Raw genomic sequence first — 12,218 nt, forward strand, 5'->3', positions numbered from 1 at the left:
TTTTAATAAACTAATTTTTTATCTGTCTATAATTTTTTCAGTTAACTGCGGGCCTGCTGAACAATACTGCAAAATCGAATCTAAAAGGGTTGAAGTTTCAGTAACATTTCAGTCACCAGTTTTCTCTCTTTTAAATAATTTAATATATATCTAAAATATTTTATATCTAGAATGTTTAAATAATTTTGAAATGCTCGACGCCTGCATATGGCAACAGAGACTGCATCCGTGCGGCGGGTCGATCAGACAGGAACAGGTAAGTTACCATGGTATGGTACGGTAGAGTTTTATGGGAGAACGGTCGGCACGATCAAAGCACTCGAAAGGTTCGTAAAGTTTGTATCCTCGACGAGCAAACATTGCCACGTGGCACCGCCACGTGGTGGTGCCGCGTGGCGGTGCCATTAGATGTTACCCACGTTAAATAAAGAGCACGGACTTGGAATCCCTGCAAGCATTGCATCTTATGGGGTTTTCTGTCGCGCTCGGCTTTATCGATAGTTCCCCAAAATTTGAAACAATTTAAAAAAAAATTAAGATAACATATTATACAAAATATACATTAAAATTACATAGAGTATAATTATTTTTATAGACAGACGAGCAATTAATTTTGATAATTATTTAGATAATAATGGTAAAATAATTTTTACCATTTTAATATTACCATATTAATAATTATAGCTCTATATATTTTATTCTATATATATTTCTATATATTTTCCTTGGGGTTGAGTATTTACAATTTCAATATTATAAACTTTACAATATTCCATGCAATGTCTCCATGGATCCTAAGTCTGTGCAAAGAGTATACAGCTGCATTGTTGCAACAAAGATCGAGACAGGGTGACGAGTTGCGAAACGGTGGATGGAGAAACGTACAACGAGTTTCGTTGTGCAAATAATTGAAACACTAATCCCTGTTCCAGAGCCAGTGACAGCTTTCTTAATCGAACAGTATGGAGTGCGTTTAGCAGTGCGTGCTCGAGAGGGTGTGACCCCGGAACGATGCGCGCCGCAAAAGCGGAAAGCAAACACGATATGCACTCGACCTGCGGCTGCACATGCACGTGACTCTGCATGCGAACGCTCTTGGCTTTCTCACGTAATCGTATGAGCCAGGCCAGGCGTGCCTGTATTGTTTAAAAATAGTAGAGCACAGGGTGCGGAATCGCTTCTAAAAAAATTGCTGGTATTTTTATTCTCTTCAATTATTGGAACAACCCTTATATACTATACTATACAGTAGTAAATTCTAGGTGATGGTATAACTCTTATATGATGGAATTATTGTAACTATAGTGTGTCACGGAAATTTTTAAATGTCCCTTGAAATAGGATAATAAATTGGATTGGATTATTTAATTATGTGCAGTGGTGGAATATACTCTTTATTCGAGTATATGGTTGATATGTTCGATTCGCTATATTCAGGTCGCTATTGGGTTTATAAAGCATCCTGTATCCTTTGCTATAGAATAGTATAATAGTTACACTTCCTACTTTATATTTAAATATATCAAATATTATTTTTAAATATTTTATCCATGAAATATAAAAATATAATTCACCACTCGAAACTATAATTCACGCCTTGAATAATTTTAAAAGTAATCAAAGACTGTCCAAATTGTCCATACGAACAACTGGAAAGAATTTACAGTATCCCGTTTTTTAAAAACGTCGAACACGCTTCTATAATCGAGGGTAAATGCGAAAGAGGAGCCACGGAGCCTAAAAGGCTGCGCGGAAGATAATAAGGAAGAGAAATTAGTGGTGCGTGAAGGTATGAAGAGATCACCTGTGTGCCTTATCCGACCGCGACGGTACGATTTATACGATTCAGGTCCCCCGGTAGAAAGAGGCACTTCGTGCGCGCACTCTCGGTTCCTCCGCGTCGTCACTCCTCCCACGCCCTTATTTTTCAGAAGGGACTCGCCTCGTAACGCGAACCGGCACAAAGGTACTCCCTCCGGGAGGCATTCAGCCGTCATAGATCCTTGATTAAACGATGAATGCGTCGGCCATTCATGTCCGTTTATCGCCGTCCTTTCGTCTCCTCTTCTCTAACCGTGGCCCCTTCAACGGCAATAACCCGGGGAACCTAGAAAACACGTTGAGAAACGACATTTCATCTCCATCCGACGAGGTGCATGGGCACGCAACGCGATGTTGTCGGGCCTGTCACTGAATTTCGATCACGAATCTCTCTCTTCATCGGCTTCTTCTTTTTTTAGAAATCTTGGAGCCAGGCTCCATTCAATGGGGCAACGCTGAGCGTGCACCATTCGCATTTTTTATAATTATTGACACCATTACAGTGCTTCCATTAAAATTATTTTAATATATTGTTCTACTCAAGAACACATTTTTATTAGCATTGTAAAAATTTTAATAAAGCCCTGTTAATTCTTGTTGATAAAAATATTATACTATACTATATAGTAATACTATTATTACTCGATTTATTTCATTGGCATTCTCCGCAGTCTACTAATTATTTTTAATTGAAACGTCGCCGCTCGATTAATTAAAAGCGTCGCCAGGTGGACGAAAGGCGGCCATATTTTACGCCCGATCGCGGTCGTCATCGACGGTGGGTAATGGAAAATAATTTGTCATTTCGCGAAGCACGAGCAGGCAGCCAAGAACCGCGTTAAGTGATTTGTCCTTGCCATCTGTGGGTGCCGGCATTATCCTGCGAAGCGAAATGTAGATGTCCGGATTCACCGGGGAAGGGCGGCTTTTAGTCCTGTCTGGATGAACCAACGTCAAGATATTAGTGTCGAACGAACACTCGCAACTCACGCCTTAGGAGGCGAATCAATCATGCTACTCTTGGGATAGGTTTGTTCGAGGAACCATTTTACAGTGTCTGGTAAAATATAGTATATTTTATTAATTCTAGATAATTTCTACTGAAGGCAAATTAAACGAAATCGTATCGTATTAAAGATAGCGAGTACCTATATATTTTAAATATAGTGTCTGATCAAAATATAGTATAATCTATTAATTTTAGATAATTTCTACTAAAGGCAAATTGAAGGAAATTAAAAGAAGGGTTGGACCAATGACCTATGTTAAAAGCTGGCTTCGAATTCAATTAAATAAAATTCTATTAAATTCGATTAAATGAAAATTGGAAAGCAAACTCATCTGGCATCGATGACAACTTCATTCATACATCTCCGAAATCTTAATAAAATAGTAAATGAAATCATAACGTTACTGCAGCACATAAATAATTCTAAACGCAGCCTAAACAAGTGATTAGACCTGCTTCGAAGTAACCACCCTCGGTAAGGGAAATCTTCGATTACCGGCGCGTCTACTGGCGTCAAACAATGGAAGGGAGCTGCTCGTCGACCGACACACAATCGAGGTTTGACATTTCATATTCCCTGGAAACTTTCCCACCGAACTTTTGACAGGCGAAGAGAGACATGCGGGCCGATCTCCACGAAGGTGGCTTTTTTGTCTTTCGAGTGGCGGAGAGGGCTTTTTCCTCCGGCAAAGAGAAACCAACTCCTCGCGAGGGCACGCTGGCGAATCGCCAGGAACTTACGTCCACAAACACGCGTGTATGAAGAGAGAGAGAGGGAGGGAGGGAGGGTGGAAGGGAGAGGGAGAGAGACGACACAGGGGCGGCATTACGTATTCACGCATTCACGCACGAACGGGCGCACGTTTCGGCGAGCACACCTCGCCGCGTTACCATTATTCGGGCCTGGCCTTCGTGGCGAGAGGCACCTCTCGAAGCAACCGAGAGAGAAAGAGAGAAAGAGAGAAAAAGAGAGCGAAATAGCGAGGGAGCGAAATATAGTCTTGACACAGTAGCAAGAGCAAGGTAGAAACCAGGGGTGGTTCTCGCTCTCCTCAACCCAGCTCCCTCACCTTCGACGTCCTCCAACATCCCCGTAAGGGCTGTTCCGTACCCCATAACGCGTCGCACCGCGGGGACAAGCTCACGAAGCACACCCCACCCAAGATTCTTGCCCAACCTCTCCCAAGACAAATATTTATATCGCGGACACCCGCTGCGCCATTGTCGACCTCCCCTCTCCCTCTCTCTGGCAACTCTTGCTTCTCTGAAGGTGTATAGAGCACCTTCTCATCGTTCACCATTTAACACCCCACGAACTTATTCCGAAGGGTGCTAATGGGAGAGAGGAGTGGTTGTAGAGGCTCTAGAGAGTCTAGAGGCTGCGCTTCGTGGAATCGTGCATGCGAAACGGGAAATTTCGTAAATCCCGTTAGGAAGTTCCGTGGTTGTTCAAATGAACCTTCAGTTGCACCCTCAGTTCGAGGATTTTAAATAGTTGAGAAAAAAGTGTCCTGAATTATAATAAAAATTTTCTGGTGGGAACCAAGAATTTTCATTTTGTTAGGAAGAGTTTAAAAATTAGCTGTGCCAGTTTGAGTTAATTATATTCTATGCAATTAATTATTATTGTATACGTAACACAATTAATTATTATATAGCGTAATAATAGGTATAGAAATTTCTAAGTATTTTCATTATTTATTCGACTCTCCACATGCTTTCATTTTTGTCATAAAAATGTGCCGACCAGCTAAAATACTAATTGCTGGACAAAGCCATTTATACATTAGCCTAAGCTAATATACAGATAATACTAGAGCAGCTGTGAAGTTATGCACTTGACCCAACTATAATATACAAAGGCAAGTCTTACAGAAATATTCTGTTCTGGTAACAGCTGCGTAAACGAATCGCCATTGTTCTTGACCTACCCCCGCACACCGTCTGCTTAAGACAATGCCAGTTCCAGCATCCCTAATCTCCTAAATATTAAGTCAATTGTCGTATCCCATTGCCCACTGAGAAATCCGAGGTAGCAGGAAAGGTAACGAGATTCTCCATCACGACCCTAAATCCACGGTAATTCGTGATCCTTCGGAGAAATTAGAGGGGGTTGCCGGTAGCCCATTAGTCTATGGAAAAGAATCGCTCCTCGATTTTCCGTCATTTCGGTAATTTTATGACAGTTTGTAAGCAAGGTGTAATACAGTTTACAATTTCGTCGCATGTGCCAGAGGAAAAGTCTAGGAGATAACCAGTTTTCCTTAGGAGCCGAGGAGATTGAAGGTAACGTGAAAGGATCAGGGGACTCTATTTTTACTTGGGGGAGGGGGAACGGGCATAAATCGTGGGCCGTGATAATGGAATTCTCAACGGGGGTCGCGCATTGACACGGCTGCGAAATGTCGTATGCCGTAGGGGTAAATAGATCGACGTCGCGGCGATGCCAACGGGGATGTATCGAGAGGGCGGTAACCTACCTACGGACACCTACACGCGATGTATCTTGAGTCGGTGGGTTCAGCGTCCTTTCGATCGTGTAACAAATTCGGTGGAAATATAGTTAAAGGGAGGCATCGCTTTAATGGCTCAAAAAAGCGATTTCTTTTGATTTATTCACCCCTTGCACTATCACTTATTTTAGGCTGTGACGATTAGCACTAATTAGTCCTTAATATTAGGATTAATATTAATAATAGGACCAGACAATTGTTGTCTCTTTTATTGTCTTTATTTATCTTTGTTTCTAGACTTTGATAACAAAAGAATTTATTTTTATTTCGATGTAGAGGATATGAATAATATTCATATTTAGTAGAGTTTATTGAATTTTTCGAATAATACTGAAATCGCGATAATGATTCGGAATCCTACGGCCAACCATAACCGATTCACGGCAGAGAGCTCGTATCTTACGGACAAATGATTAGATTAGGTGACAAGAAATGGTCCCCGTGTGAACTCTCCCATAGAAGGAACACGTGCTCCATTTTCCCTCCTTTTCCTCGCCGGGGACCGCGTTCCCTCTCTCGATCTTTTTCCCTAGCGCGTCAGACGTCGCGCGTTGTTCGCATGAATCACGGTGTCCCATCGCGCGGATCTCACCCCCCTCGTTCGACCTCCGTTTATCTCGTAATATGACGTTGACCGGATTCTTCGATTCGGCACACCACCCTCGGACCCTGGTCGCGATGGCAATAATTTCTCTGCGAGCCTACCTGCCGAATTACCGATTACATTACCACGGTCATGGTATCGTGTAACGTTTGCTAATGGTACATCACCCCTAGGACCCTTCTGACAATGTTTTCTTACTGAATATACAGAGGGAGGAGACCAGTATTAATTTGTCCATTTTTATTGATTTTATGAATTTATCAAACATAAATGAAACATCTTTTAAAAATCAAATTATTTTCTTTCATTAATTTTATTATTTTATTTATTTTATTCCTTCTATTTAGTTATTTTGTTCAGTTCAGTTTCAGTTATTTTATTTAGTAAATTGCAATTTGTGGAAGTGATTTTTCAATGGTACTGTTAGAATTATTCATGGTGAAGTGTGCAGGATTTTTTTGTAGAGAGGGGAGACCTTCCAACCCTCTTCCTTTCTGGTTAGCATGTACGGTACTGGAGGGATCATATATTACTTTGCCTACAGGGTGTTTCGGACAATAATTTTTCCTTCTGTCTATTTGTTAAATAAATCTATAAAATATAGTGTCTTTACTTGCGATAAAAATATATTATTGCTATATTAATTTGGTGCTAGGTTTAAGTTACAGATAGATAGAATTCAGTATTTCAATATTGATTCAATATTAATTCAGTATTTATAACAAAATAAAATAAATAAATAAAATAAATAAAACTACTATACTCTACGCGATCTGAAATGGTGAATTTTGGCCCCCGTGTCTTCTCATTTATTTTCCTAAAAACGCAGACACGTTCAAGGCGACTGGCAGCGCATTATCATTAGCATGAATAGTCGAAAATAAAACGACAATCTTGCGATCATTATATCACAATAGCAAGTAAGAATAAAACGTATTGTAACGCTTCCGACAATGAGTATCAACACCTTCGTACATAGCAGTTTATGATAGATCAAACAGCCCTTTCCCAATCGTGATCCGCGGCGCCGTTTTTTATGGAGGATCGTTAAGTATTTGGTCCCATCCGTATTCTATACCTTCGTAGAACGTATTCTATTTTATTACTCGGTAGATAGCGATCCCTGGTTGATCGCAGATAAAAAATGCAACCAACCAACCCTACGTAACGCGGCCTACAACAAACAGTGGAATCCTAGAAGACTATAGATTTTACCGCTACCGTGTTGGAAGCGGAACTAATTTTTAAGCCTTCCCTCGGTATTCAAGAATAAACGGGGATACCGTATGGTGTGCGGATTAGAAGGCTGAAACAATGCTACCTTCCTAATGGTGTCTCAATGCTCGATGATATATTGCGCTTTTAGTAACGTAGGTGCGGGGACGATTTTTGTTCGGCTATTATGACATTTCTTCAAATATTCTTCAACGTTGGATACTTTAAATATTTTTAGAGGATAGATTAAAAAGCTGACAGAGTTTAACATAGTGTATTAAACTGTTTAATACATCTATTTAAATTCACTATTTTAATTCTTTAATTCATTAATTGCTCGCATCAAAAAGAAATGGGGCTTTTAGCCAAAATTCAATTTTAATTCTAATTTCGTTAACTATATTCTCTATATAATTTATTAAAAAATATTTAGACTACCCTGTGTAACTATAAATTTAATCTACATTCCTTGAAGCTAAAAATACAATTTTATAGAATTTAAAAATTATACTGTAACGCTAAATATTCAAATCATAGCTCAATGATTTCAACCCTTATTTTAATTTTTAATTCTCGATAGAATAAACTACCAATTTTTCTATAAATTTATTTAGACATCGTCCAATAAATTGAACACTCTGGCATCTCCCAGAAAGGGTTATCCCACCTTGGAAGGTTTCCAAATATTACAACGCATTGTCGTAAGATAAGAATTCGCGGTGATTCCTTCGCTTAGGAATCATGCCGTTGCATGATCTACCTGCGCCGCGGCGTTATAGTTAAATCTCATGGCGTTTCCGGAAGCACTTTTGTTTGGCGCGGGCGGGCGGGTATTGAATGACACGCATTTCAAACTAAAGAAGCAGTTCGTCAAAAGGCGAATCGACCTGCAAAGAACACGCATAAAAAGGGAGGAGAGAGAGAGAGAGAGAAAGAGTCTAACGGCAAAACGGCGCGTCGACGAAATCCGAGATCCCCGCCGGGGTGAAATGACAGCGGCGCGCGGGCCGCTCTTAACAAAAAAAAATACAGCCAGAGAATAATAACAAGGACGCCGCTGCGAAAAATAGGGGGAGGGAGAGAGCTCTTTTGCGCGGTGCGGGCTGCAACCCCTTCTCCGAAAAATTCTTACAAACGGTCATTAACAGCTATGTTTACGTCCACGAATTTATTTTATGTACACGAATCTATAAAATTTTCGTCCACGATTTTATGAAATTTTATGTCCGTAATATCGTCGTTCGCTAAACAATGTCTCGTTAATTATGCAGTTTTTAATGTACACCCTCTGATAAATTTTCACCGAGCCTTCGAACCCTTTTGTAAATTGTAGTGAATTATTTATTATAGTTTGGAGACTTTTTGCACTCTGAAAAATATATTTCGAAGGTATATTAGTAGATTAAGGTATAGACTATAGTAATAGAAGAATAGACTATAGTAATTTAAGAATAGACTAATAATAGACTAAAATAATATAAGAATAGATATTTGAAGATATATATATAGACTATAAATATTCTTATCTTCCTATTGAATATAGAATTTAGCAAGTAAACTTTTGGAAATAGTACTAACATGTTTAAATATAATTTCAAGTATATTTTACCACGTAATATTCACGTGCATACTATTTTAACTATAGCTTCTTTGCCAAACTCTGCATTAGTCTAGCAAGTCTAAATATTTAAAGTCTATCCACGATAACAAAAATTTATTTTACCACAGCCTTGGAATCTAACACATTAAAAAACATGGGACAACCTTTCCACCCCCACTATATAATTGAATAAAAAATAATTACACTGGCGTTCCACCTGGGGACACTGTTTACTGAAACAATTGCTCTTTATATGGAACAGTTGACTAGTAAGCCTGATGCACCCTGGATAAACCACCCTGTACAAAAATTGTATTTTAAATACTAAATAATATCAGTTTTCCAATCGGCAGCGCCCGGAAATCTATTGGACGATTCGTATCGTCCGATTCCCATAGTGATGCGCCACGAGGAACGTGACGGAAGAAGAGAAGCTGGCGGAGAACGACGGGGGATGTTTGGTGAAAAACAGACATAGGAAAAGAGAGAAAAATAGAGAAGAGGAGAGAGATAAAAAAGAGAGAGAAATATAGGTGGTGGAAGGAGCTAATGGCGAACGGGAGGGCCAGAAGAGAAAGGGAGGCCGAAGTAGGTGAGGCCAGCAAGTAGGCTGACAAAGAACGAAAGAACCGACCCCGTCAGCACTGTCAGCGCTGACAGCGGGCTCGAGTTACGTCACTGGCTGCGCTCTCCGGGGCTATTGTGCTTTTTCAGGGCGAGCATTGAAAAGTTTGCTGCTCACAGTCAGCGCGCCGGGCGAGAGAGAGCGCCGAAGCCAAGAAGAACGCCACGCCGGGATTTTTTCCTACGCGATGAGACAAGAAGACGTCCTTTGCCCTTTCATAGAAGAGGTGGGAGTGGCTGGCCCCCGGGAACCCCGCCATCGTCAATGCGACCTAGGCTGGAAAAAGCTCAGAGAAGGCTTGAATAAGGCGCCGAATCGCTCAACCAGAAGAACCTATGGTTCCTTCGACGTCGAATCGAACCATCGCTCCAAACGAGATTGTATATTACCAACTATTGTTCGCGGCTATTGTTTGTCCGCTTGATTTAGATAATGCTAGTCTGTCGCGGAAGCTTGTGCCGCTTTTATACGTCTATGGTTCGACGTTTAAAATCAATGATGTCGCTCGAAACCGGTCACTGCAGAAACATTTCATTTAACTATTTCTATTTTAGTTATCGAATTTTAATTTTTAATATTGAATTTTTAAATCTCTGAAGACGTCAAATAATTTATTTCATTCTTTTTCTGATGGCTATGTTTATGCTTTTACCCAGTCGAATCATCCTAGTTAACAAAGAGACCTCATAGACAAAGGATGCATTTTGTATTAAAATTATTTCCTGCACCATGTACAATTATAATAGTTGTGCTATTATTATTATATTAAAATTATTGTTATCAATAATGCTCAACGAACCTACATCGTTCCACCGACATGAAACAAGCTATGAAAAATGCATCGCCTCTTCGCGCAGCGGCGTCCTCCATTAAAAATCAAAAGGTCCCCGCGTTCGGTGAAGTCCAAAAAAGAAAAACGTGCAAGAATGAAGAAAAGGGGGGGAGGGAGGGAGGCACGGCCGACCGACAGATTCGATCCGAAAGATTCCCACTGATCGTCCTGGTTTTCTTTCACCGGGCAATAACGAGGAGCAGTTTCATAGTACGAGGATAGCTGAATGCGTAACCAGAGGCCGGATGTACCCGCCCAGGATGGATCCGCGTCTTGTAAGGTACCTCTCTCTCTCTCTCTCTCTCTCTCTCTCTCTCTCTCTTTCTCAAGGAGACGCAGTTCCATCGCCTTCTTTCGCGACCCCTCGAGAGGTGGTAGCGTCTCTGATTTCTGATCTGGTAGCCGGTGCAGCTACTTGTCACTCCGGTGCACGCCTACTTTTTAACCATCGGTGGGACCAGTAACGAAAAAAAAAAAACTGTGAGAGAAGTTCGTTAGGTATCCGGGAGGATCCTAACCGACGACCGATTTTCATAACAGTGGACTTCCGGCCGACTAACGAACGTTATGCACGTTTATGTCGTTGGGCCGGGAATTTTGCTTTTCGAGTTGGTGACTTGTTTTCAGAACGTCTGCGGAGATGGCGAGATAAAATGGACGCCGGAGGGCAAACAGTCCGAAGAAGCCTTTGCTGGTGGACGAGAGTCTTTAACGCGTTGACTGTCGCCGCGGCCGCCATTAATGCGGCCGAGGATTTGCGTGGCGGAAATTAGACTTCTTTTCGTCGTTGGGAGATCATTTTAGGAGGACTGGATACTGGGTTCCCTCTGAAACATTTTTAATACGTTGAAATATATGTATTCAAGAGTGGAGAACATTTTGTTAAAATGATATAGCATTGATACTTTATTTTACTAGTTTGCTATTTTATTTTACCATTTTGCTATTTTATTTTACTGTTCCAACCCCCTGATTTAATTTGACGACTCTGGCTCGTGATTTTTATAAGAGCCTGTTAAGTCCTACTGTCATTAATATTTAAGGGTTGAAATATATATAGGTGCAGAGTCTTTTTCCTCCCTTACAGAATTAACACGATCGAAAGGCATTTAATCTTTGCAATTATAACTAAATTTAATCTTCTCTAAAAAAAAATATTCACGTTAATAATTTTAAAAAGACTGCTCTCTACAATAAAAATCCTATCACCTGCTAATGGATCGTGAGGAAGGAGTATTATATTTTTCTTACATCCGACAAATCAGAGAAGGAAAAGCTCGGTGAAATAAAAATCACAAGTATCGCCATTTCTCCAAAGTTATTATTAAACCACGCGATGCTTGGATCCTATGATCCTACTCTATAACAAGCTCTCAAGGATCATCGTTTATTTCGGCGAGGGTGGATCATTTCCCATGTCAAATTGCGTTTAACCGGGAGAGGCTCGAACAACGTTCTCATGAGACCATAACTCCGCATATGGTAGAATTTCGCCGCGTTTCATCGGGCAGCCACTTTCCACCCTCGTTCCGTTCAGGTAAAACGTGGGGGTATCGGCGATGCCCGCGTTATGCGCTATCGATCCGACCATATGTTTCGCGTTTCCCATAACGCTGCCAAAGCACTTCTCTCGCGTGTCCGCGTTACTCCGTTTTGTTTGACAGAAGAGCAACAGGTTGCTCTCCGCCATACTCTGCTGCGCTTGTAATCGCGGCGAAGATAAAACGATTTCATGCAACACGCGAGTAAAGTTGTTCGGAAACGATGTAAACGATGTTCAGCTCGCGTGCGGCGATTAGGCTGATTTCATCGTGGATCCCTGGGAAATCAATTAGGTATCTGTGATAGTTCAATTCTGGTTTCCAATTTTGAATTATTATTAATTACCCTGCATCATTAGGGTGAATTGTTACCGGTGCTTTAACTCTTTGAGGCATTGGATTTTAGAGAATAAATAGACCCACGTGGCACAGAAATTTTTTCGAGTTTTTTATTAAAC

The sequence above is a fragment of the Augochlora pura genome, chromosome 1 (genome assembly GCF_028453695.1).
Source record: "Augochlora pura isolate Apur16 chromosome 1, APUR_v2.2.1, whole genome shotgun sequence".
NCBI classification, from domain to species: Eukaryota; Metazoa; Arthropoda; class Insecta; order Hymenoptera; family Halictidae; genus Augochlora; species Augochlora pura.